This window comes from Sminthopsis crassicaudata, chromosome 2 (genome assembly GCF_048593235.1).
Source record: "Sminthopsis crassicaudata isolate SCR6 chromosome 2, ASM4859323v1, whole genome shotgun sequence".
Lineage (NCBI taxonomy): Eukaryota > Metazoa > Chordata > Mammalia > Dasyuromorphia > Dasyuridae > Sminthopsis > Sminthopsis crassicaudata.
The window spans coordinates 659,901,876-659,927,720 of NC_133618.1; the positions used below are offsets into that span (position 1 = coordinate 659,901,876).

At 36.8% G+C, this 25,845-nt stretch overlaps 1 long non-coding RNA gene across 1 annotated transcript in view; it reads right to left on the reverse strand.

The window, feature by feature from the left end:
• Window positions 1-814: 814 nt before the first annotated feature.
• LOC141553835 (uncharacterized) overlaps window positions 815-25,845 on the reverse strand; it is a 166,311-nt gene continuing 141,280 nt past the window's right edge. The window contains exons 3-5 of the long non-coding RNA XR_012485673.1: window positions 6,453-6,585; window positions 3,610-3,786; window positions 815-1,037 (exon numbers count right to left, since the gene is read on the reverse strand). This is a non-coding gene — a long non-coding RNA (uncharacterized LOC141553835). The remainder of the gene's footprint in view (window positions 1,038-3,609; window positions 3,787-6,452; window positions 6,586-25,845) is intronic.

Consider the following 25,845-nt stretch of genomic DNA (forward strand, 5'->3'; position numbering starts at 1 on the left):
GAATTTTATATAAGGTATTTCTCCCAGAGCTTGGCTGCTGCCACTGGTGCCCAGTTGGGCCTGCCTGTGAAACCCTGAGGCTGCTCTCTCTGCTGAGCTGGGTTGGGGCCAGATTCAGGCTCTTTCCCTGAAGTGCTATGTTGGACCCTCCAGAAATAATTTGAAGTTTCTTGTTCCTGATTGAAGCTTAGGCACCCAGCCATGGGTTTGTGGAAAGCTCAGGCTTCTCATCCCTATTGGATCTGTCCAGAATAGCCTAAAGTCCTGCAGCCCCTGGCATCATTCAGGCCTCAGGTCTGTCTTGGCTTGGCATTGGGCATCTCAGGAAAGGAGTATTAGAAGTTCTACCCCAAGGTTCCAGGGTTGGCTGCCTAATGCCTGCTGCCTGCCCCAGCTTGTCAATCCCAGGATCTCTGCACAGTGCCTGGGGTTCCTTTGTGGATTCCTAGGTAGGGTGGGGAAATATAAAAATGGTTCCTTCTGCCACCTAATAGAGTAGTGCATCTGTGTTCCTCTATCTTCCCATAGTCCCGCATCCACAATTTTAAAAAGTAGTGACAGTGACATCAGCCAGTTTTATCCCTAAGACATAGCCAAGCAATATGGCTTCCATATATGACATGTGCCACATGGACCTGAGTCAAAAAAGACTTGAATTCCAATACTGCCTCAGACTTTTCTAGCTGTGGAATCTAGGGGAATTCACTTATCTTACTGAGCCTCAGTTTCCTAATACATAAAATAAAGATAATAGTATTTACTTTCCAGGACTATGGGAAGGCTCAAATGAAAACAGTCAAGATGTGCGACTATATAAGCTTACCAATGAAAATTGATATCACTGATGAGTAAAGAGAGAGGAAGAGAGTTGTTAGCTCTTGTTGAATCCAAACCAGCAGGTCCAGAAGAACCATATAAGTATTCATTATAAGTAGCACATCTGCACTTGATGACTTGAATTTATCATTCTTTTACTCTCTTTACTTTCTTGGGCACACAATCTCCATTTTTGTTCTTTCCAGTTCAAGGATCATTTTCTTTAATTAAAAAAAAGAAGCAAGATAAAATTTGAACTATTCTGCCCTCTCTGTTGTCAATCATCACTGTCATATCCAGAAATATGACATGTTTAACAGCCTACCCTCTGGGGAAAAAAGTAGATATAACACATTTTAAAATTTAATCCACATCATTAATATTTTATCACTTTTATCACTTTTTAAGACTAGAAAATCAACAAAACAACAAATCTAGCAATGTATAGACTTTGATGCTATGTGAGCTATAAATACTCAAACTGAACATTTAACAGTTAGCTCTCCTGAGCCACTAAGAGCTGATTCCAACACATTCCCTGGCCACATTTTTCTTTTTTGTCAGTGGGTCTATCCTTTGTGCCTCTCCTTTCTCTCCATAACTAACACCTTATTGTTTGTGTCCTTGGCTTTTCTTGCCTTGCCTTGGCTCCGTTCTTAACTTTAACACTTCTATTACTTTATAGGACTGTGTCATGCTTTAGTTTGATCAAGTTCCAAGCTCAAAACCTCCTGGGCTCATGTCTTGGCTTTTCAGTCAGGACTTTCCTTCTGGGCCAGCAGCAATATCTAGTGTGGAATCCTGGTTCCCAGGCTACTATGGCTTGAGCTTGTAGTTCTGGGACCTCACTCCTTATATCTGGAAATGAAAAAGACAAATGAAATTGTCCCAAACCTATGCCCATTTCTGAGGGCCATAGGGCTTACAGGGAAGGGAAACTGCCTTTCTCCTTACCCAGGTTAGTATGTCTAATGCCTAGACATTAAGAGAGGGAATAATTGTCCCATTCTGGTAGATTTAAAGATGAAATCAGTTCTGGCTACTTTGTCAATGGAAAAGAGAGCTGCTTTCACCCATATAACAGAGGAACACAAAACCTCCTTACAAGAAGGTTTTTCTCATTTCTGCCATGGGATTCTTAGGTGACCTGAGTATGCTTAAAAGCTTGGTGACATTCACTTCTGATATCCTCATTGAGTTGGGTCATACTCTAATTTTCATCTTTTGTTTCCCTTTTCACACTGCTTCTATCTTTTCTGAGTCTGTTTTTTTTTTTTAATGAATTTTCATTATGAATTTTATGCAATCAGCAAAACAAAAATTCAAATAAGCACACAAAACAATGGGCAAAATCTTGCACCAAACGTTAAGGTTTTTAATTAGGGAGAACACAATTAAACCACAAAAAGCAAAGAAAATGCTTTTATTTTGTGTTTCCTTTTAGATGTGCCCAAATTTCTGCCACCTTTTAGACCTTATATGTGTCTTTAAAAAAATCTAAGCCTGTTCGTAAATTTATTCACATCTGCCTCTTTTGACAACTTTCCCTATTCTTTCTCATCAGAATTACTTCTCTTTGTATCTTTAGAATTTTCTTCCTGAAAGCTTCTCATCCTTCCTGAATTTAATTTCCCTGTGGAATCTAAGTCTATGTTATCCTAACCTTCTTTCCTCTGTACTATCTGAAATCTATTCTCACTATTTAATTGTTCATATCCTTTAACCTAGCAGTCTTACTGCTGGAATACCCAAGAAAGATGCCCAAGACAGAAACAAAGGTCCAAAGAATAATAAAATATTCCTAGAAGCATTTTGTGGTTGGTGTTTAGTGAAGAACTGAAAAAGACATGGTTGCTAATTAATTGAGAAACAGTTAAAAAACTGTGGTTTATGAATATAACAAATAGTATTATGCAGCAATATATGACAAATACAAGAAATTCAGAGAAACACAGGAAGATTTACATGAATTAATGCAGACTAAAATTATAAGAACCATAAGGAAAAATACATACACAGTGACTATAATGATGTAAATGAAAAAAATCATTAAAAGCAAGCTAACAAATTGAAAAATCAGCAATGATCCCTGAAAACAGAATGAAATCTAATCTCCAAAGAGGAGAACTTAGACATAATGTTGTATACATTGTCAGAAGATGTCACTGTTAAGGACCATGCTTAGGTGAAGGGGCAGGTCAATTCTCTGAGAGCCTCCACAGCTGTGGATCATAACACTTGAAGGAGTTGCAAAGCAGCCTTTACTGACACAAGTATTGCTTGTGGATGGGGAGTGAAATAAATTGGAGGCAGAGGGAAGAGGAGAGAGATCAGACAAGGCAACAGCTTCTCAGTAGAGAGGTCAGAGAACAGCAACTGCCTCTCAGTCTCCTTGTATCATCATCATCATCATCCTCTCATATGAAGAGATCCATTCTACAGGTTTGAGTTAGACCACTGGCAACATGTCACTATATTGTATTATTGGTGAGGCAATTAGGGTTAAGTGACTTTCCCAGGATCACACAGTTAGAAAGTGTTAAGTGTCTGAGATCAGATTTGAACTCAGATTCTCCTCATTTCAGGGCTGGTGCTCTATCCACTGCACCACCTAGCTGCCCCACTATACTGTATTTTAAAAAATAACTCTTTTTCTTTGTTTCAATGATTCAAATGAGAGGTTCAATCCAGCTTAAGAAGTGAAAGGTTTTTTTTTTTTTTTTAACACAAATAACTATAGTATAAACATAAAAGGTATCAATAAAAGTTTTGAAAAGGAAAAAAGAAACCTACTTTCTACTATCTTGAGTGCATGTTAGAATATGCCAAGATTTCTTCTTTCAACTATAAATCTTAAAATGGAGTGGTCACTTCAAGGTTCCTTTGATTTCTCTTTCAATAGAAAGTTTAAATCTCTTTATTGGCGAGGAGTCAGATCTAGAATAGGAGCTTCTCTGATTCTTCTACTTTCTGAAAAATGAAATGATTATTAAGACAAAGCAAGAAATGATTAACTTCTATGCTTTAGGCCAGAGAGGAAGTTCCAATAGATGTCTAGCTAATTGAAGTCTCCAAACACATAGTTTATTAAACATATAGTTTACTAAAACTATGTCTTTATTCTAAGATGATGACATATCACTGCCAATTTCTTCTTCCTTTCAAAATAACCTATAAGACAGCATCACTTCTCTTTTTGCTTTAGTTAAATCTTCACACAAATATTTTCTACCAAGTTTCTCCCAATCCCTTCTCCCTAAGATTCTGGATTTCATTATATGAATATATCTTAATGCACAAGGCTACTTTGCCTCTCCCTGCTTTCTTTATCCTTTTTTAATTAGATATACTATTCCACAGCTATATTCTAATCACAGGTCTTATCTTCCACAATTTCGGGGTTATCTAAAAGGTCGTTTGTCTTCTTGCACTTAAGGGGAAATCTACTTTATTGTTCTCAGAGTATGATAGGAAGACTCCTAGAAGTCCCTGAGATCCATTCAGTGGGTCTAGGTCATCAAAATTACTTTTATTATAACACTAAAATTTTATTTGCCTATTAATTTTTCTTTTTCAATTTTGTCCTATTTTCTTTATATAAAACAACCTTAATACAACAAAATGCACAAATAAATAGGAGAATTCAGTTGCCTTCTATTAAGAAAGAAAAGAAAGAAACAATTATTTAAGCATGGACAAGGCATCAGGCACCATATAAGCATTTTATATTTCCTTTAATCCTCATAACAGTCCTGGAAGTTAGGTACTATAATTTCCCCATTCTACAGTTTCAGAAACTGAGACAGACGTCTAGATCTTAAATGACTTGACAAGAATCATAAAGCTAGTTAGTACCTGAGGCTAGATGTGAGTTCAGGTTTTATTGACTCCAGACCAGCACTCTACCCACCATGCTAATGGCAGACATCAAAGATTTGCACAAATATATAAAACAATGCCATTTTTCTCACTAAAATTTTTTTGGAAAATAATTGTTTTTCACAAACAATGTTATTTATGTTAAAATATAATAAATTTATAATTTTAATATTAAAAATAAGTTTTCATTTCTAATAATAAATTCTAATAATGTTTATTAGAAAAATAATATTTGTTGGATAATAAATATAGTAAACATTAATAGGTTGATTTCCATTTTAATTCTTCCTGAAAGTCCACCACTTTTAAGTGGGGAAAAACCAAAGAGGTTTATTTTAATTTGAGGCAATTGAGATGAAGTGACTTGCCCAGTAACACTAAGTTTAGTGTCTGAGGCCGATATGAACTCAGGCCCTCCAAACTCCAGAATCTGTGCTCTATCCATTGTGTCCCCTCAATGTCCCAAAAAGGTTTATTTTAGACTAGACAAATATCATTTTTTAACATTTTTAGAGAACTAAAACGAACAAATAAATAAATTAGCTGAGGTTGAGCAGTCCCTAAGCAGAAAAGAAACCTTATCAAGAGTGCCTGGAACCTTTAGGAATCGGGTGGGTAATTTATTCTTAGAGGGTTAAAGTTTGTGATATTGAATAGTCAATAAAGCTTGATTGTCTGAATTGATGAATGCAAGTCTTAATTAATGTAAGGTCAGCCCTAACAGGCTTATCTAATGGTAAATAGGTTTTGTGCATGTACTATGTGAGTTACTGGAGATTTTCTATTTGCTTCTGATATCTGAGGCCGGAGATTTCATTGCTGGCTTCTTTCTTTGAGTTTTTGCAGGTTCCATTGCTATTCTTCCTACCCTGTAACCATTACTTGCTATCTGATTTAAGGTCAAATAGCCAGTTTTCTTCCTCTGCTCTGCTATTCTCTGGGCTTGCCCAGATCTCCCAACATGGAGACACCATTGAAGGGCCTTTGGGCAGCCCCACTTTGCCTAGCCTAGTGGTTCCCCTACTACATTGGTGGGGTTAAGCCTGCTTTGATTGGCGGTCTGCATTTTAAAACCTATCCAAACCCAGCTCAGTTGCCTTCTTTCCACTACAGTCTCTTTCTGCTGTGCTTTTTTGGGTAATTTTTTTTCTTTCACCATGGATGCCATGAACTGAACTAATGGGAGAAGGATTTTTCTTCTTCTGCCCTCTTTTTTTTTTTCACCCTGGCTTGGAGAATGGGCCTGGGTTGGGGGCTGTATTGCTTCATTAGTAGTGTTGGTTTTTCCTAATTTCAGGTGCTGGAGATGATTCCCACAAACGTTCAAGTCATGGTGACCTTGGAACTAGGGCGCATCTAGCTAGCCATCCCTGAATGGAAGCTTTGAGAAGCCAGTGTGCTTGGGACTCTCCAACCTTAAGGGAAATTTGTTTGGACTTGGAACTGGGAACTTTCTCATAGGAACTGAGCTTAGCTATAAATCTAACTAATCCTCTTCCCTTCCCCAGAGACAGAGGTGATCCAAGAAGGAGGATTATGTCTCCCACTTGTTAGTGGAGAAAGTGTGTATATTTGTGATTATACCCTTTGAAGTAAATTATTTCAGGATAAAATCTAATCTGACTTGAAGTAGATAAATGCGACAGGAATGAGGGCACACCATCTACAACTGAAGAAGCAACATAGATGAGGACTGGACACTCCTCAATCCCCTTAAGGGTAAGGGAGAATTCTGGAGGAAGGATAAGGGGTCTAACCTTAACTCTCATCCGTTGGGTGGTAGAAGCCAGTCACAGCCTGTTTAAACTCCTTTTGATTCCTCCTGCTGGGCTTCAGTCAAATACGTTCCTGCTAGTCTTCATTAAGGGTACTCCATTCCTGACCAGGACCCTGTAATTTGTCTATATTAAGTCATGATCCATACTTGCCCATGTGAATCATCAGAAGTGGGTGGCAGACCTCTAGTTTAGTGAGTCTTGCTTTTTGTTCACATAATAAAACAGCAATCTTCATTATTAGGTTGAAAAATGCCCTCGGCAGGGAATCACCAGCTAGCAGCCCTTGTCTCAACTTTTCCTGACCCTTAAAGGATGATGACGTTTAAAAGGGTTAACTCAATAGCAAAACAACTATTTGGACATGTATACATATATTGTGTCTAACTTATACTTTCACATATTTAACATGTATTGGTCAACCTGCCATCTGGGGGAAAGGGTGGGGGGAAGAAGGGGAAAAGTTGGAACAAAAGGTTTTTCAATTGTCAATGCTGAAAAATTAGCTATGCATAAAATTTTTGTAAAAATTAATTAATTACAATTAAAAAAATAAAAGGGTTAACTCAGCTCAGCTATTCTAAGCTATCAACCCAAGTTTGATCCCAGTCCAGGGCAGCCAGATTTTGGAATGCTTGGGAGTTAAGAGACCTCCACCTAATGGACCTGGACACTGTAATTGTGTGATCATGAACCTATCACAGCTTCTCTGGGGTTCCGGTTTCTTAGCCTATAAAACAGACAGGGTGGTCACAGCGTACCTCACACCATGGCTATCATGAGGAAAGTGCTTTGTAAGGCCCAGAGCTTTCTCCAAAGGTGATGATGTGTTTGTGGCTCTGCTACTAATTGCTTGGTATTCAGGTTGGGGGTGGGTCAATGAAAAAATAAGACCCTGGGTGCCCTGGAAATTACTTGGGGGAAGGGTAGGATGGTTGTGGGGAAGTGATAGAAGTCTCCAGCCAGCTATTCCATTACCCAGGTTCACCTGGAATTATAACTACTGATAATAAAGAAACCTCATTTTAGCCATTAGACTCAACCTCTTGTCCACCCAACTTCCCCCTCTCCTCAGCTAAATGGATTTTTAAGAGTTTGAGGCACTTGTATTTAAAAAAAAAATTTTTTTTTTTTTTTTGGTCCTGCTTCGAGAGCTGGGTAGCCAGGAAGGCATGAGAATAGGGCTTAGCACAAGGGCAGTAAAAAGAGGGAAAGGGAGGCTAGGCTGAGAAAGCATGAGATGATACCAGATTCTGATTTCTAAAGGTGGGGGAGGGGCGTGATTTCCTCTTCCCTTTGTCTCCCACCCGTTATCTGGAGGGCTCAGCTCAGGTCTTCTTGGTTGGCCAGAATGCCTATAGGTTCAGAGAGTCCAGTTTGGCTCTCTAATCCTTTCTGGCATCCTTGGGCTGAGGTACTATAGCACCAAATTGGACTCCCGGCCTGGAGGGAATGAAAATTTGTATTTATTTTTTATTAGTGGTCTCCCTTTTCAGGTAAGCCTGGATAATAAAACAGCTGGCTTCAAGAGAGCTCCTGACTGGATTAGGGGCAGCAAGGTGTGGCAGATTAGGGGTTTGTACACCCAGGCTCAAATCTTCATCCTCACGAGGGACATGACTTTTGGCCTCCACCTCTTCAAACCTCACTTTCCTTATCCATCAAGAGATTGTCATGATATTTGTTGCCTTGCCCCACCGCCTGCTGGGTAATAATGGCAGTTCCTACCAAGGAAAGAGGGGAACTTTCTAATAGCCTAATCTTCCCTATGACTTCATCTTTATCAAAAGCCCTAACCCCAAACCTTCCCCCTCCTAGAATCTCCTCTGCCCTTCCCAGCCACACATTGCAGACCAGCTCCCTGGGAGGACTCTACCCCAAAGGTGAACCCCTCAGGATGAGGATAACCCGGCTGACCTCATTATCCTACCCCTAACCTGTCACACTCTTCCCATCCCAGCGATTCTGAACCCCAGGCTGCCCTTGTTAAATCCTATTCTCTCTCTCCCTGACCAACTTCCCTGTTCTCATCTCTCTCAGTCTAACTCCCGCCCTCATGCACTCTCAAGCTCCCCACTCCTATTATGCTCTCTGCAATTGCAGCTCCAGAGATAACAAATTGGCTTTCATCTTAAACCTTTTCCTTTCTCCCTCTCACAGAGACCTGGCTCCCCGCTGATGACATAGCCTCACTGGATGCCCTTTTCAGCATTGATTATACTTTCACTCTCCACTCCCCCCCCCCCCCCCGCCCCCACTCCCTTATAGTCAAAATAAAGGAGTTGGAATAATCCTTCCTCCCCACTGCTATTTACAAGCTTTCCCTCTACCATCATCATTCAGCAATCACTCCTATTTTGAGTTTGATTAAATTCATATTGGCTACCCATTCAAGATTCTGGTAGCTGTTGTCCACTGACTTGATTTCCCTTCCTCCCTCAATGAGTTCAGTGCCTTGTTCCCAATCTTTCTATCCTCCCTGATTAGGGGATATCAATATACATATAGATACTCAAACAACCTAAACTCCAAGTTTCTCAACTTTTCCCCCTCATCTTCTAAGACCTAGTCCTCCAACCCACTTAAGCTACTCACAGAAGTTGTCATATCCTTGATCTTGCCAGCAAGAGTTCTGTTTCCATATTCATAAATTCTGAAATTCCCCTATCACAATTTGATGATCTCTAACTTTTCCCTTGTAAGCTCTAATACAACTCTTTCTTCTCACTTTGACTTTTAATCCACTCTCCCTCGATTCTTTTCCAGATTATCAACCCTACGAAGGCTACATTTTCCTGCTTTCTTCATCTTGACTCCTTGGTGTACCAGTTCAACTCTATCCTTGTCATCTGAGCATCTCTTCATTTGCCACCAGCACTAGCTCTCCTTGGTTTTGACTCTCACATTTTGTCCCCTGCAGGGACCTTTTTTTTCAATTATAGATTTTTATTTACCAGATATGTGCATGAATAATTTTACAGCATTGACAATTGAAAAACCTTTGTTCCAATTTTCCCCCTCCTTCCCTCCACCCCCTCCCCGAATTGGCAGGTAGACCAATACATGTTAAATATGTTAAAGTGTATGTTAAATACTATATATATATATATATATATATATATATATATATATATATATATATATATATATATATATATATATATATCCATAGAGTTATTTTGCTGCACAAGAAGAATTGGACTTTGACATAATGTACAATTAACCTGTGAAGGAAAATCAAAAATGCAGGCAGACAAAAATAGAGGGATTGGAAATGCTATGTGGTGCTTCACACTCATTTCCCAGAGTTCTTTTGCTGGATGTAGCTAGTTCTATTCATTATTGAACAAATGGAACTGATTTGGTTCATCTCATTGTTGAAGAGAGCTATGTCCATCAGAATTGATCATCATATAGTATTGTTGTTGAAGTATATAATGATCTCCTGGTCCGGAGACCCTTCTTTTCAATTTCAGTTTACTGTTTTCTCTAGCTCTTTGAGGGGAGGAATTATTTTTCTTATTTGTAATCCCACTAATTAGAACCTCCTGACACTTAATAAGGTTTATTTAAATGAAAAAAAAAAAAAAAGAAAGCCTAAGATTGCTTCTGACGCTGATCCTGCTGATCCTTTCCTCAGAATTTCATCTCCAAGCCCTAGAATCCATAGATTTAGAGCCAGAGAGAAATTGAGAGATCAAATATAACCTTTCTCCTTAACAGTTTTATGGATTAGGAAACTAAGGCCCCTTGAGACTAAGTGGCCTGCTCTGGATCTCATAATTAGGAAGTGTCTGAGAAAGGATTTTAACCTAGTTTTCCTGATTCCAGGTCCAGTACATTATCTGCTTCATCACCCTGCATCTGGGTGTATTTTCTGCATCTGGGAATGTTAGAATTGGTGTTAGAATTCATGAAATGCCCATGTCACTCTACTTCTACTCCACTGCTGCTGGTTCCTGTCTTCATTTCTTTCTTAGCTTGGCTAGGGAACTCCTTTTTTTTTTTTTTTTTTTTTTTTTTGTGATTGTCTTCCTTTCCCCACACCCCCTTCTTTAAAAAGCATCTTCAATGTATTTTGACTTGACATGAAACAACATGCAAACCTACCACTTTAGAATCTGGGTGTGCCTCTAGAAAGCAAGGCCCCAGTCTAAGTTTGAAAGACTCTACTTCCTGACTTCTGTCTCTTAGAACCCAGTTCCCTTGAAAGTTGTGTGGGACAGTTATGGCCCAAACCCAAATTAAAATCAGAGACTCTCAAGGTAGAAAGGACTTATTAAGATCTTGAGAGAAAAGGCAACTTTGAACAGACAAGGTGTCAATAAGAGGAGTGCAAAGTGCAAAGTACAAAACACAAGATTATATAGACCCTAACCAGAAGCCTCCTCTTCCCCCCTCATACCTTTTCTCCCATTGGTCTGGGGGAGTCCAGGCTTACACTCTAAATCTGGAAATCTATCCCAGAAACAAAAGAATACTAGTAAATAACAAACTCTTTACCCATTAAATGCTAATTAAGAGGTGGGGGGGAGGTGGAACAGAGGAAAATCTTTTTCTAAGATAACTGAACACCTGCAGCTTTTAGCTATAACTCAGCTTGTTATTGCAAAGTCTCAGTCACAAATAGGGAATGAATCAAGGCCACATTCTTATGAGAGGTCTTCACTCAGTTTATCCCATTCAAACTCAAGGACTTCCTTCTTTCATTTCATTTTCCTGAGTTACTAGTCATCAATGTTTTGGTATTTACTTTTAAAAAAAGTTTTTCTCTGATATTTTCTGTTTCTAACATATAGTTATTGATTTCTTAAAACAAGTTTTTGTATTTGTATTTGTATCCCCCAGTAGAATGTATGCTCCTTTGTCTTTTATCACAGTAGATTCAGTGCCTTGTAGAGTAGAACTTAACGAATGCTTATTGATTTGAAGTAAGCATATTATTAGCATAGAGGAGAAATGAAACATTGAACTTTGGGTACTTAGTTCAAACCCCGAGTATTCTATTTGAATTGAAAGCTTTGTGGTTTCTCTCTGTGGACTCTATTTACACATTTGCTGTCATCATCATGGTGTGTATTTTCTTTGTATAACTTTATATGAGTCATCCCATGTTTCTCTGATTTCTTCCTATTTGTCATTCCTTACTGAGCATATTCATATACCACAAAATACCAAGAGAGCTTCTCCCAGGTCCTCTGTTTAAGGATTAGGGGGCACAAGGTAGCCATCTCTTCATTTCTCACCTGGCTAATTTATTAGAATTCATCATTGTCTCTGGAAACTCATCTTGTAATATCAAATAAATTCTAAAACTTTAGCACCCTTTGCCCCTGAAGGTGGAGAGTGAACTCTGGAAAACTCCCAGATCCTCCACTTGACATTGTCAAGTTACTCTGTTCCCACCTTCCTTTCTTTTTGCTTTTTAGATTCTTTTTTGTATTGTTCTCCCCCTCCCCCCATTACACTTGATTCCTGGAGCCAAGTCTATTTTTTGCTTTGTATCCCCTCAGCACTGTACCTGATACATAGTAGGCACTTAATAAACATTGTTTAACTAGTTGGTCCTTCTCAAGTGGTTGAGTATATATTTTTATTTCTAGCTTTTTGTTATCAGGAATAATAGAGACAACTGTTTTCTAGTAGCTACTATCTTATTATGTGGTGTGGGAGAAGTCACTTAACTATTCTGGGCCTCCAAAAGAAAGGGTGTTATTCACTGTACCATAATACCTATAGGCTTGCCTCTAGGGTTCAAACCTTAGATTTATGAGTCTTCTGGGTAATATCTCTTCAATCCATCTTTTAGTACTGGGATTCTTAACCTTTTTATTTATTTATTTATTTATTTATTTATTGGTGTTCTGCTCCCTTCTGGAAGTGTCTAGTGAAGACTGTGAACCCTTTATCAGAATTTTTAAGGTAATAAGAGGATAAATTAATAAAAGGATAATCAAACAAAATATATTTAAAAATAGGTCTCAAGATATTTTTAAAAATTGTGATACAATCATACATCTAACAATGGATCTATGGTAATTTTGTAGTAGTAAAGAACAATCAATCACAAATTTTAAGTACCTCAGTAAATACTAGTAAGTCAGGCATTGTGCTAAACTCTTGAGTGTAGAAAATATTTCAAGTTATCTTTAATAACTGGCATGTGAAATGAAAATATCAGTGATTTCTTTTTTTATTTTAATTTTATTTCCAATTCCACATTCTGTCTGTCCTTTGGTCTCCTTCTTCCAACCATTGAAAAAAACAATAAATATGATACTATATATACATATATATATATAGTCATGCAAAATATAATTCCTTATTAGGCATATTTTAAAAAGCAAGGAAAATAAAGGAAAAAAATATGCTTCAGTCTACATTCTGAGTCTGTGATTTCTCTATCTGAAGAATATCCCTGCATATTTCATAATGAGCTTTTTGACATTGTGGCATATCATTGCATTGATTAGAGTAACTCAGTCTTTTATAGTTGATAATTAAGACAGTGCTGTTACCATGCACAATTTTCTAGTTCTATTCATTGAACTTTTTTAGTTCACACAAGTCTTTCCAGGTTTTTCAGAAATCATCCCCTTCATCATTTCTTCCTGCACAATAGTATTCCATCACATTCATATACTAGAACTTGTTCAACTGTTCCCCACTTGATAGACATCCCATCAGCTTCCAATTCTTTGCCATTACAAAAAGAGCTGCTATAAATAGTTTTGTGTATGTTCCAGCAATTTCTGATGGTGACAGAATCATAGATACTGTTAATACTACTGTGATTTCATATTTAATTTATATCTACAATTGCTTGAGGGGAAGAGGAAGAAAAATTTGGAGCACAAGGTTTTGCAGAGATGAATGTTGAAAATTCTCTTTGTATGTATTTGGAAAAATAAAATACTAATAAAAAAGAAAAAGAAAAAAAGAAAAAATACTACTGTGATTTGTGGCCTGCATCTATAATTGGAGTAAATGCTAAATTTCAGTTAGAGATTAGTAAAAATAACTATGCAATTTTCCCCCTGTCCAAGTCCCTAGATGCCACAAGCCCCTCAGGGGGTCTGTTGACCTCAGGTTAAGAACCCTTTGCTCTGTTGCAAGACTGAGTTATGAAATACATTATCCTTCATCCATATAGTGGAAAGAATATTAGGTTTGGAGGTTTTTTAAACTTTAAAAAAAGTTTATTTAAAACTTAAATATAAATTAGAAAAAGAAAAAAATTGTTGTGTATACAAATAAATAGGAAACAATAAATTTCCATTTCAAAAAAGTATATATAATAAATACTACACATGGTACTTAGAACTTTCCATCTTTTTTTTTTTTTTTTTTTTTTGCTTCCTTGTAGGTTTTCTGTTGTTTTCTGCTGGGCACTTTTTACTTTTTTTTTTTTTTTTTCTCTCTTTCCTCCCACAGCAGGCTACAGTTATATATATTTATATATACATGCACACACACACACACACACACATACACATACATGCATGAATGGAGAGCTGCAGAAGCACCAAACCTCCAAAAATATTGGGGTTCCAGGACTCTTCCTATATGGGCTAACAAATATTGGGGCATGGGAGTTGAACCTCCAAAATATATTGTGTATTTGGGCTGGTGTCAGGAGGTATCTCAAAAAGAATTTGCCCTTCTACCTAGCTCACAAGGACTGGGGGTCTTATTTACCTCATCACATATATATATATATATATATATATAGATATCTATAATCATATATATGTATATATATATATATATATATCCACATATATATTCATATATATCTATGTAAGGTTGGATTATGCTTGTTTATTCTCAGTTTCTCTGAAGGAAGATAACATCAACCTTTTTAGGTCCAAGTCTTTCCATATTTTTCTAAATCTACTAAGTCATTTCGTACATCACAACAGCATTCCAACTTTATACTGTCTAGTTTTTTTAATTAGTCTAAAACAATATTAATATGACTGACAAAGTGTGGCTTCCCTATTTTTTTCTTTTGCTTAGATCTATTTTAATTTTAATTTTGTCTGAGATCAATGACTACTACCCTTGTTTTTAAAAAAATTTTTTTTTTGTCCTAATAGATTCTACTCCTGATCATTATTACCATGTTTGTATGGATCCCTGCTTACTCTTCTACTTCTTCCTGCTACCTTGCCTTGCTATTACTTAACCTGTCCCCTCCTCTAAGGATACCTTCTTTATTCTCTACTCCAAGGCTTTCCTCCTTTCCTTTCCCTTCCTCTTTATTCCATTCCCATTAATATATACACACCTTATTCCATTCCCTTTAATTCCATCTTATCTTATTCCTTCCCCCCTCTTTTTTTCTTAATAAATTAAAAAGATTTTTATATCCATCTAGATATATAAGTGTTTTTGTTCCCTCTTTAACCCATTCCAGATGTAAAGTAGGATTTCAGAACTACCAGTCCTTCTCCCTCATCTTAATTCCTCCATGTCAGGTCTTATTCACATGCCTCATTCATTACTCTTTTACCTTTTCCTACACAATTTTTTTTTTTTTTTAAGAATCACATCATACTCAGCTCTATCCCAATCTTTCTTTAAATTACCTAATTACTAATGTCAATTTTAGAACATGGTTTACATTTCCATATATAAAGCATATACAGTTTGTCCTTATTGAGTCCCTTGAAATTAATCTTTGATGTTTACCTAATATTTCTCTTGAATCTTCTATGTCAAATTTTCTATTAATTTCAGGAATTTTTACAACAAAATCCTGAAAGTCTGACAATTCATTGAATGTTCATTTTTTCTATCATTGTTTCCATCTGGTTTAAGAAAGATTCAGGGAAGTTCAAGATACTTAAAACCCCATTTAGGGGTAGATGGTCAATCTTCCTCATTTGCCACTTATATTTTCTGTAAGAAAAATCAAGGAGCACCAGATTGATCACAGCCCTGGTGTCAGAGAATAAGATGGGTTCTGGGGTGTCATTGACATGTGTGGTTCCCAATTCTACCTTTTAAAGTCAAAGTGTAGCTATCAAATACTGAGTCCCACTCTTGGGTGAGAGCTCCCACTTCTGAGAAGAAACCTGGTGTGTCTTGAGATACATCCTTGGACAAATAAACCCCTAAACCAAGCAGAAGAGATGGAACAGAGAAAAAATTCAGGAAGCAAGGATTCCTCTTTATTAAAGGGGATGACTCAGACATTGTAGAAGGCATCAGGACATATAGGCACATAGGAAATCCAAGGAGATCTTGGGTGAAATTAAACATTTTTTTAATGGAATTTTACCCATGTTAAGCAAAACCAGAGAAGGGGTAGGAGCCAGGGAAGCTTAGATCTGAGATGTGGGGCAAGGTTCAGAACTGTTGCCAACTTGTTCTGAAGGTGGGGTGGGAGTATGGGGGGGGGAGAATTGCAGGGGGAAAGTCATTGCCTACTAGTTGATATTCAAGGTTCCCTGCTAGGAGGAGAAACTGAGGGGATGGGCTCCTTACTACTGTTCTTATTATAACAGGGTGACTCAGGTTTTTTCAAAAGCTTCCATTGGTTGGTTTGTTTAGCAGGTCACAGAGGGTACTCGATTCCTCTTATTAAGCAAGTTATGCATCTCACTACCTTGTGAAGGTAATATGGCCTTGGCCACATTTTGCTTCTCTGAGTCTCCCCTATCTTATTTGCAGTGACAGGCTGGGCTATAACATCTCTAAGACACTTTCCAGCTCTAGAGTCTAGGATTCTTCTGGTTTCAGGAAGAGTCATAGTGCCACAATGTCCTTAAAGACCACTTTTCTTATCCTTTCATAATAGCTAAAGTCTAGATAGCACTTAATATGTTCTAGGCACTGTGCTAAGTGCTTTTTCACAATGACCCCATTTTATGAATAAGGAAATTGAAGAATACACAGTTAAGTGCCCAAGGTCATATAGCTAGTAACTGTCTCAGGTAAGATTTGAATCCTAGTCTTCCTGATTTTAGGATCAGTGTTCTACACACTCTTGTCCTTAACAGGGCTCAGAAAGATGATATTCCAAGTAATGCAGTTTTAGATTTTGAGATGTACTGCCATTGACTTTGAAAAACTAGGGACAGCCTTAAACCATGACAAAGAATGGGAGTCCTATTTCCATAGAATATTCTCCAAGAAATGATGAAACTTGGGAGGAATGTTCTTTTCCATGGAAATAGTCAAAATTACCTACTGTGGTCCCCGTGACAAGCACAATCTCTGGTATATAATAGATGTTTCTGATTAATTCTTGTTAATTCATTGATTGACATTCCCACAGTTCCAAATAGATCCACCTTCAATCTCTATCCATCTTTAGTGGGAGGGATGCTTTTGTTTTTCCCACATAGACAGAACCAAATTCTGGAGACCTTTCTAAGACAGCACTGTTCTTTCACCTTTTCGCATTGCTTTCATACTGGTGGGTATGCACCACCTATTTCCTTGCCCTACTGACAAAAGTTTTCAATTCTTGGCTGGTTCCCAGGTGCTTTCCACCTCAGGGTGTCTTCAAGACCTTTCTGGGTACCTTCCTTTTATTCTTCTGAGAATGGATTTAGGTAAAGTCTGGATTAGAGTGACCTCCTCTAGTTCCTCCAAGGGTTGGTTTTGGTCCAAGTCTGGGTCTATTGGCTTTCATCCAACCCTATTTTACTTATTTCCTGGTATTATTAATTATCATAAAGATCACAGTGTCACCCTTAACAGTCAGTCCTAGTCCTTCCCTGTTTCACTATCCAAAATTTGACTTTTGGTCCTATTCCAACTTTATATAATCCTATATTTGATTTCTCTCTAACCCTATAATACATTTGCTCAATCAGGTAAACTTACTTCCTCCATAGATACATTCCTTTCCTGAGACATTCACATACACATATCCACGCATTGACATTCAAGCCTATTCACAGCTAGATACATTTATGCACATTTTTACATACATATAAATACCCACAGAATCTCAGAGTTGCAAGGGGCCACAGAGTCTATGTAGATCTTCTTATCTCTGAATAAGAATTCTTCACAGTGCCTCAGACAAGTGGCCATTCAGCCTTTGCTTAAAGATCTCCAATGAGGAGGAGCCCACTCCTGAGGTAGCCAGCCTAACCTACTTTTTTTTTTTTTTTAAATTAAAAGCTTTTTATTTTTCCAAATACACACAGATATATTTTTCTACACTCACCTTTGTAAAACCTTGTATTTCAAATTTTGGTTCCTTCCTTCCTCTCCCCTCTCCCCTAGACAGCAAGCAATTTAATATAGGTTAAACATGTGCAGTTCTTCTAAACATATTGAAATATTTGTCATGCTGTGCAAGAAAAATCAATCAAAAGGTTAAAAAAAAAAACCAAAACAAAGAAAAAAATAAACAAGCAAACAACAAAAAGGGTGAAAATACTATCTTTGATCCATATTCACTCTCCATAGTTCTCTCTCTGGATGTAGATGGTACTTTCCATCCCAAGTCTGTTGGAATTGCCTCACTGTTGAAAAGAGGCAGGTCCATTACAGTTGATTATCACACAATTTTCCAACCTACTTTTGGATAGCTCTAATTGTTAGGAAGAGTTTCTACATATCTTTGATATATAGATATATCTTATATATATGTATACATAGATATAGATAGATAAATAGATAAAGATATATAGATATATCTTTGATGAAATACCTTTCAATCCCTCCCCCCTTCAGAGTTCAGTTCAAACACTGTGTCCTACATGAGGCTTTTCCTGATCACCCCCATACCTCTAGCTGTTAGTACCTCCCATTCCAAGAAAATCTTTTTTGTTTGTCTTTTTGCTGTAAAGATATTAGAGACAACATGTACTGCCTACATATCGTACTCTTTAATAGAACATCAACTGCTTGAGGGCAGAGACAGATCCAATTTTTTTAATCCCCAGATCTTTAATCCCCCTAGTAAGGAACTAGGAGAACATAATAGGCACCTAATAAATGCTTGTTGATTGATTGATTGTGTGCCATGACAATCCTTCAGATATCTGGACAATTCTCATGTGGCTTCTAAGCCTTCTCTTCTCCAGATTAAATAGAGCCAGCTCTTTCAAGTAATATGGCCAGTTACTCTATTGAGACTCTCTCTAGTTTATAAATGACCTTCCTAAAATGTGCCCAGATGTGAGTACTCCAGATATTCATTGATGAGGGCAGAGTACAAGGGAACCATCACCATCCCTAGTTCTGGACACTCTGCCTCTTTTAATGCAATCTAAGATTGAATGATGAGACTGGTCCTTTTTAGCTCCCTTATTTTCATGATTCTATAGACAACTTTTGGAGATTAGACAGCCACAATTAGGAGTACCCTAGGGTACCAACCTCTCACTGGGAGAAGACAGTGGTCATGTTCTACCATTTTCCCCAAATTATCAGGAAGGGAGGGAGTCTTCCTCAGTTGAGAAGATACATGATCCCATATACAGACATAGTCCTATAACAACAGAACCCCACATTCAGGTAACATTTGGCAGGCTATCAAATGCTTCCATACACACAGATATACACATATCCATCTAGATAGACATATCCATTCATCTACACACTCTTCTATATTTATGTTTATAAATATGCTGACATACACACACTTACGTTTGTACACATATACTTACCCCCTCTTTGGTATCTCTTCCATAGATGTCCTCTCACAACATTGGCAACAAAACCAATAGATAGATATGGAAATAGATTTTCCAGCTGATTTTCTCTAAGGATGACTCCCCCTACTCAACTATTGTCTAAGCTTATATCTCAGAATCAAGAAGCCGACTTTCTTCTGTCTCTGGATAGTTAAACTATCCTATATATACCTATGCTATTTGAGTTTGTGACATTGTGAAGATCAAAAGTCAGTTCCCAAATTTCTGCTCATTACTGATGCTATTAGCCCTCTCTAATGAAGCCTGTGCCTGATATTTTTGTAGCTCCTTCCTTCCTCTGATGGGCTTTCTCAACTGATATTGAAGGAATGAGGGAGGGAGGAGGGCAAAGGAAGAAGAGAAAACAGAGTAAATGCAGAAACAGATCTTAGATTAGTCAGCCCAACCTATTCATTTTAGAGAAACTGAGACCCAGAGACGTTGTGATGTACTTGAAGTCACAGAGCTAGTTAAATGGCAGAGCCAGGGAATTTGGATGATGAGTTTCCAGCTCTTTCATACTGCACCTTCCTTCAGCACTTGTAGCAATTAAGTTTGTTTTTTTTTTTTCTTTTTTTCTTTCCGCCTCCTCATTCTACAAGGCTCAGTTCAAGTAATACCTCCTCCAGGAAGACTTTCTTAGCTACCTGGGTCCACAGTAAACTTTCTCACATCCTGATGATTCATTGTATTTACTGTTTCTAACATATGCTTCAATACTTGTTTGTCTTACATTGTTGAAGTCTGTTCTCTGTTCTCTCTCTCTCTGTGTTTCTCTCTTTCCCCATCTCTGTGTCTGTTCTACACACACACACACACACACACACACACACACACACACACACAATTATCCCAGCCACACTATGAACTATCTGAGGACAGGGTCTCTGGTTTCTCAATAATTATAATTAACACAAGGTAGATAACCAGAGAAAAGTTTGATTTTTTTTTTTTTTTTTTTTTTTTTTTTTTTTTTTTAAGGAGTAGACAGAGGCAGCTTGGTGATGAAGGGGATAGAGCACCAGCCCTGAAGTCAGGAGGACCTGAGTCCAAATTTGGCCTCAGACACTTAACACTTCCTAGCTATGTGACCTGGGCAAGTCACTTGACCCCAGTTGCCTCAGAAAAAAAAAAGAAGTGGACATGAAATCCTTTTCTCACCACTAAGATCATAACCCAAGACAAATCTTGTAACCCCTCAGTTTTCTCATCAGTTAAACAGGAATAATAATAACCCACCTAATAAATTTGTGATTTGCCTTAATAATCATGTCATATTGCAAAAGATGGAAGAAATAACAACTGGAATTAATTCTGATCAGTGAGGAGATACTGGTTGCTGATATAGAAATGATAGAAAAATTAAGGGTAAATGAACTCAAGACTCATGACTATGAAGGATAGGAGCAAAAATGGGCTGGGCTCAGCTCCATACTGGATAGAGAAAGTCAATTGTTAAATTTTCAGTTTGAGCATCTATATTTCAGAAATCAGTAAATGATATCAGGGCTTTATTGTTTTGTTGATCATGTAGACTTACTAACATGATGGAGAAAATGTTAATAATGAAAATTAAACCTACAAGTGTGTTCTCCATTATTAGTGAACTGGGTTGTTAAATCTAGCATCCTGGATAGGAATGATGGCTTCATTTGACATGTATCGTAAATATTGGGACAGATTTAATTCACTCAAAGGAAGGATAAGGAGGATCCAGTGACTTAATATGTCATAGAGAAAGTTGACCCAAGAGGGACAGGAATATTTCAGGAATGAATTTCTGAAGACAGAAGCAATAAGGATTATGACTAGGAAAAGGGTCTGAGAGCTAGCTAAAGAGACAAGTGTGGCTATGCATAAAGCTCACTCATCAGTTCAGATTTTCATATATAGAAGGTGGACTAAAGAGGAAGCAATAGAAGATGAATATAAAAGAGTAGCAAGATTGTAAGACTTGTGGCAGGTGAGCCAAAGCCTAGAAAGGCTAGTAATAAATGCTAAACATTATGAAAAGGTCCTGCATTTTTTAAAGGTAGGTCGAAGGCAAGAGAAAGATCAAAGAAGGCCATGACCACTGACACAGGTAGATAAAATACGAATAACAGACAAAAATGAGAAAATAGGACTACTCAACTTTTATTATCTTTTTTTTTCCAAAGAGAAGCATCTTGGGATAGGGGAGGATAGAATGAAAGTGATCATTGTAGAATGAAAAATAAGGCAGGATCTGGGTCAAACCTTATCTAGCTTACTTTTTCAAGGTCAAGGCATCAGGCCTAAGTGATCTTTATGCTGTGGCAGCTAAAGGATTAGCACAGATGATTGATGATTGATGAACATAACCTATACCAATGAAAGGATTAGCAGAGATGATTGATGACTTTTATCTGTGACTTCTGAAAGTCCTAGGAATATGAGAGAGGTGCTTCAAGACTGGAAGAGGGTGGTAAATGTCTCCTTTCTCAAAAAACAAAACAAAAAAAAAAAAAAAAAAACAAACAAAAAAAAAAAACCAGGAGGGTAGATTTCATAAATGGTAAACTAGCAACATTTGTGATAAGGTATAAATAAATAAATAAATAAAAAGAGAGAGATAGTTCAAGATAAAAATAAATAGGAAATTCTTGTCTGAGGAGGGGTAAAGGGAGATAATTTGAGATACAAATGATTAAGAGAAATTCCTATCTTATTTACAAATATCTCTGGAACCTCTTGGATAACATCTCTGTGCAAACTTTGTTTTGATGACCATAGTTATGTATAAAAGAAAGTTCTGAAAAATGGAATCCTTGCACTTGGTTCATACCAGCCTTGTGCCCACCAACTGGCATCCCCTTGCCAGGCAGTTTGGCCTTCCTGGAGGCCAAATGCCTGTATAAACATATCTACTATCTCCCCCCCCCCAGGCTGGGGTTAAGTGACTTGCCCAGGGTCACACAGCTAGGAAGTGTTAAGTGTCAGACATCAGATTTGAACTCGGGTCCTCCTGAATTCAAGGCTGGTGCTCTATCACTTCGCCACTTAGCTGCCCCATCCCTTTACTATCAATAAAGACTTTGTTTTGATACAGCATTGAGTAGCAAATTCATTCGAGAACCTGCCCTTGGTTACTTTGGGGAAGGAGAGAGGTAATCAGACCCAGGAGGAGAAGAGCTGATCCATCTCAGCTTAGAGCCCCAATTTACTCCTCATCAATTTGGAAAGGAAAATATTGATCATTAATAGCCAGATATGGTTTGTCAAGAATGTCATATCAGACTAACCTCATTTCCTTGCATTAGCTGTTGCCCTATGCCTGTAATGTACCCCCTTATCACTTTCACCTCATTCATTCCCTCTTTTCCTTTAAGACCCAGCTTGGGTATCATCTGTATGAAGCTTTTCACCATCCCTCCAGATGCCAGTGCTCTCTCTTACAAACTTTACATTTAACTAACACAACTCCTGATAAACATGTTAAATCAACCTGAGGAAAGTATGAAAGGTTGAGCCAAAGCTAGTACTTATATTCCCATTCTTTTGTTTTACATTCCTCCTTTTATTATGCATTCCTAACAGTAACAGAATTTCTGGAGCCTCCTGTCATTTTTTAAAAGTTCATGGAAAAAATGGTTGAGAATATGAACTATTTGGAGGTGTTAGCCATATATACATAGCATCATCATATTTGGGATCATGTTAGAATCAAGCAATCAATCAACAAGTATTAAGCACCTAAACATTTTTGTGGTGTGCACTTGGGAGACAAGTAGAAAGAATGAAACAATTCCTACTTTTAAGTTACATTTTTAATGAAGAAAATATTAAGTATAAATGAACAATATATGCAGCATAGATGTGAGTTCATAAAAGTAAATACATAAAAAGTAGTTTGAGAGAGACAGAGTACTACAATTGGGGAGATCAGGAAAAGATTCCTGGAGATGTTATTTGGGCCGTCAGCTTGAAGGGAGAGAGGGATTCAATGAGATGAATATAAAGAGGGAATGTATTCCAGGCCTAGAGAACAGCCTTCCTCTCTGGATGAGCATAAGAAAAGATTACTAAAGGTAAAAGGCTAGTTAGTACCAGTTGTAACAGTCCTCTGTCAAAAATATGGATCACAGCAATCAAAATTATTTTTAACAAAGAGCTGTGGAAGCATAGATCAAAAATTAATTGGAAGCTACAGATCCTAAAGAATGAGTGGGTCAAAGAACAAATCATAGAAACAATAAATTATTAAAGGAAATGACAACAATGAGACAACATTCCAAAATCTGTGGGATGTAGCCAAAGGACTGCTCAGGGGAAAATTTATATCACTAAATTAGCACATCAATAAAAGAGGGAAAGAGCAGATCAAGGAATTGGGCATGCCACTTAAAAAAAAAAAAAAACCTAGGAAAAGAGCAAATTAAAAATCTCCAATTAAACAACAAAATAGAAATCCTGAAAATCAAAGGAGAGATTAATAAAATAGAAAGTGAGAAAATCATTGAGTTAATAAATAAAACCAGGAACTAGATTTATGGGGGAAAACAATAAAATAGATAAGCTATTGGTTGATTTGATTTTAAAAAAGAAAAGCAAATTACTTGTATTGAAAATGAAATGTGAGAATATGGCATAATGAAAATAAAATTAAATAAATTACCAGGAATTGTTTTCCCCCCAATTATAAGGCAGTAAAACTTATCACCTAAGTGAAATGGATAAATATTTACAAAAAATATAAATTGCCTAGAATAGGAGAAAATAAAATAATTAATCCTATCTTAGAAAAAGAAATTGAAAAGCCATCAATAAGTAAGTTCCTTAAGAAAAAAATCTCCAGGACCAGATGGCTTAGCAAGTGCTCTAACAAGCATGTTAGAAACAATCCTAATATTACATAAACTATCTTAAAAAATAGGTTAAAAGGAGACTTTTGTGTCTTTTATGTCTACAAATTTCTTTTATGACACAAACATGATTTTGATGCCTAAAGCAGGGAGAGCAAAAACAGAGAAAACTATACACCAATTTCCTTAATATCAATGCAAATATTTAAAAATAAGATACCAGCAAGGAGATTATAGTAATTATTATTAAAAAATAATAAATACAGGATGACCAGGTGAGATTTAAGCCAGGAATTCAGGATTGGTTCAATAGTAGCATCATTGCCCCTAAAAAATAATAACAAAAATCATATATTTATATGAATAAATGAAGGAAAAGCCTTTGAAAAAAGACAACACACATTCCTATTAAAACACTAGGAGGCTTAGCAATTAATCTTTCTTAAAATGATAAGAAGTGTTCTCTAAAACCAAGAGTAAGCATTATCTGTAATGGGGATAAGCTTGAAGTCTTCTAATAAGATCAGGAGTGAAGCAATGATGTTCATTATTGTCATGATTATTCAGCATTGTGCTAGAATTGCTAGCTGTAGCAATACGATGAAAAAAAGAAATTGAAGTAATAAAAGTAGGCAGTTTCTTTTTTTTTATTGTGAAATTTGGGAGACCGTTGTGTCAGAAATGCCATTGGAAAAGTAATTTCTTTAGTGCAGATATTATTAAATTATGAATTAACCAGTTAAAAGAATGTGATCAAAATGTTTAAAAACTGCTAAATCTCATTTTCTTAGCTCTTTACTCATAATTGTTGCTAACTTTAAATCAAATATACCCAAATAATGTTTAATATGGTATGTTTGCTTTAAAGTGGATAGTAATAATAACTTTCTGTTGGGAGACAAAAATAACATCCTCTTAAGTTATCCTTGTCTATGAGGGACTTCCTACTTGGGTTGGGTCATAAGATCTGATCAGCAGTGCTAACCACATGTTGTGAAATGCTGAAATATTGAAGTTGAGGAACTAGGACTTCTCTCAGTCACAAAATGAGTAAATTAAAAAGTTTGCTAATGATGAAAAGTAGGTTTGATTAAAGATTATTTGAGCATCACTTATTGAGAATTATGAAATTATATTAATAAATATAGGTAACTTTAACACATAACTATTTGATGCATGTGTGAACTGGTATTCCCTATATGAAATCCCTATAAGAATGTAATAATTCTTAATATATAAATGAAGGGTAAATAAGATGTTCTTACATGTGCTCATTCTGGACTATATTTATTTCAACATAAGATAATAATAATGTAGCTTATGTGGTAAAGCTTAAAATTTAAAAATCTAAGATCTTGGTATCGCATTCTAGTAAATATAGAGAAAAGAAATGGAAGCAGTGTCAGATTTTATATTCTTGGGCTCAACATTCACTGCAGATGACAACTCCAGCTATGAAATAAAAAGACACTCCTTAAAAGGAAAGCTATGGCATATCTGAATAGCATATTAAAAAGCAAAGACATCACCTTTCTGATGAGGTCTGTATGGTCCTCCCTAAGGTTTTTCCAGTGGAATGTATGGCTATGAGAGTTTGAACTATAAGGAAAGATAGTGCTGCTAAGTCCAAAACTTTCAAATTGTGATGCTGGAGAAGAGTCCCTTGGAAGAAGGTCAAATCAGTTAATATTCAAAAAACTAATTCATGCTATTCACTAAAAGGTCAAATACTGATGCTAAAACTTAAATACTTTGATCATATAATAAAAAGATGACACTAATTGGAAAAGACCCTAATGTTGGGAAGGCAAAAGGAAAAGCGATGCAGAAGGTCCTGGAGTATTATGGTCCATGAAGAAGTGGACACAAATGAACCACTGAAGATCA